We start from the raw sequence: 2,746 nt of genomic DNA on the forward strand, positions 1-2,746 counted from the left end.
CTATCACTTAGTTTATTGATGAAGAGGATTTGATCAATAAGATGCAACAAGAGCATCTAAAGAAAGCGTTGAGTTATGATATTGTAATGAAGTGAAAGAATCAGTTAAGACAATGGTCAAGTAATGTATTGATGACAAACTCAAAGATATAGAGGTTGGTCACACTTAGATAAATTGGAGGAAGAAGTTGTAACAAGGTTAACTGCAAAGCTTTAACCAAAATCATTAGTGGGTGTCGAGCAAGTTAGTTGAAGCCGAGAAAATTCTTAGTTGATGCTGACTGATCTTCAAGTGCCGAGTAAAAGATCAAGTGTCGAGCATTAGGAATTTTTTTAGTATGTGCTAAGTAATCTTTAGGTGCTGAGCATCAGGAAAACATAGTTAATGCCAAGTAACACAATATGTGCTGAGCACCAATATTTCAATAGTGCCGAGCTGCTGCATTATTTCAAATGATGAAAATTTGCCAAATCTGACCTGACATAGTGGTTGCATTGAATTTTGTGAACAATTTGGAAGATAAGGATGATGATTTGTTGGCATAGAATCTTATGTAAACCATTTTGGGTGAATTCTAAAGGATTATTCAAGAAGTTTCTAGAGGAAATAGAATATGGAATAGATACAATGTATCCTACCTAATCCATGTGAATTGAAATTGAAAAATGGAAGAATCAAGTAGGAAAAAGGAACTCCAAGATTTCTATTTAAGAAGTCATAGACCAAGAAGCAAAAAAAAGTTGTTGATCCTATTGCTACAGAAGTGCCAAAATATATGAAGTGATTGAAAGGGTGTCAAGAAGGAGTCATCTAGGAGAAGGAAGAGCACAGATGCTCTACTTCTACAAGTGGTCATGAAGAGATGATTGCACTAGTACATTGAGTATGGAGACTCAAAAAGATAAAGCTTGAAAGAAAAGGCAAGCAGTTAAGAGTTGTAGAGATAGAAGGCCAAGCAAGGATATGAGCTGAGAAGTGATCTAAAATCTGCAAGATAAGTTGTATGTTGTAGTCAAGTCAAGATTTTCTAATACTCTCTAGCAATTGTATTAGATCTAAAAAATTTATGGACTTAGGTTGGCCTAATAGCCATTTGTAAATCCTTTAACAGGGTGGCATTCCAAGTGAATGTTCTAAAGTCCTTTTACCAGGACCACTTCTAACAGGGTGGTTAAATCCTCTAACGAGGTCACATTTAATAGTGTGAGTTGTAAGCCTTTAACAGGGCATCACTTCAGAATGGTGAGAATTGAGTAGCATGTTATTGGTGGTTTTTCCCAAATTGGGTTTCCACGTAAATCACTGTGTTATGTGTTGATTTCTTGTGTGTCTTACTTGCATGTTAATTTATAGTAACTTGCTAATTAGACAAGTTAAAGTTTGGAAGAGTGAATGCTTGGATTAGTTCACTGTATTAAGAGAAAAGTTTGAATAGGACATCTGGACCTTGAATAACTAATTCACCACCACCACCCCCCCCCACCCCTCTCAGTTATTCTAAAGAAATTCTAACATTGCATTGGTGAGTTGATTGATGAAGTCAACTTGTTGAAGGGATAAATGTTGAATCTCATTGTCTTTTCCTTTTATTCCTTCTTTTATCTTGCTTTTATTTTCCATAACTTCACATAGTCTTACTGACTAAAGTTCTTATTCTCTTCTTAGTTTTCTTACATTTTCTTGCAGTGAACCATTCTGATAAATGATAATAGTTATTAGATGATAAATAATAAATGATAAATGATAATTAATAATCAAATAAAGAATAATAATTATGAAAAATTAATAAATTATATATTATTAAAAAATTATATAATATAAATTAATTATACATTATTCAATAATAATTTTAACCTAATACATTAGTAGATTCATGCACCTTTGGACATGACAAGTATATAAGAGATATCAAAAAACATTCTCTCAGCTATGGAAGATAAATATACAAGATAAATACAAAATCAAGAGGAACAAATGTGGGGCATTGCATGTGCTAGGGGAAAATCTAGGTAGTAGTCATCCATGCTAACTTCATCCACGTAGATCTCCTAAATCATAAGTCAAACTATGTCAAATTTTTTGGTATACCTCAATAGGCAACTCGAGAGCTTAAAGCTAAGGTTTAGGCATTTGGGCATTTATGGATCTCTCTGTTGAGGTTGCAGAGTGTGAAGTGGTCAAAAAATATCATTTTAAAACACTTGCCCAATACCTCTTATGTTCACGCCCCAATAGTCACTAACTAGAAAAACACCAAAAAAAATCAGTACTTATGGCTAAATGTCCCAATAGTCATTATGAAATGTCCCAATAGTGATGCACAAATTATTCAATCACCAACCAAATACATTCCATGTAGTGGTTTTCCTTTATTTGTCATTAAGAAAATAAATATAATAAATTTAGTTGAGTTATGATTTAATTAAGTATAAAATAATTCTTAATTACAATATATAATTGGCCATTTCACTTGTATACTTTATGGTTGGTCATCTACATCATTTCAATAGTAATTTCATTGTGCATAATTGTTTCACAATCAAGTTAATCAAAAAAATTACCGATTAAATAAAATAATTGATGAATTTTTAAAATGTGTAATAATCTACTAAACATGAAAAATTTTCATTCATTAAATACATTAATTATCGTATCTTTTCTAATCTAACTGATAAATAATGTGATATTGTTGTGAAATTTAGTAGTGTAGTTTTTGAGTCAAATGTATTTATGAATAGTGGTTCAA

This window comes from Cupressus sempervirens, chromosome 7, assembly GCF_028749045.1.
Source record: "Cupressus sempervirens isolate cs-2001-9-10 chromosome 7, ASM2874904v1, whole genome shotgun sequence".
Taxonomy (NCBI): domain Eukaryota; kingdom Viridiplantae; phylum Streptophyta; class Pinopsida; order Cupressales; family Cupressaceae; genus Cupressus; species Cupressus sempervirens.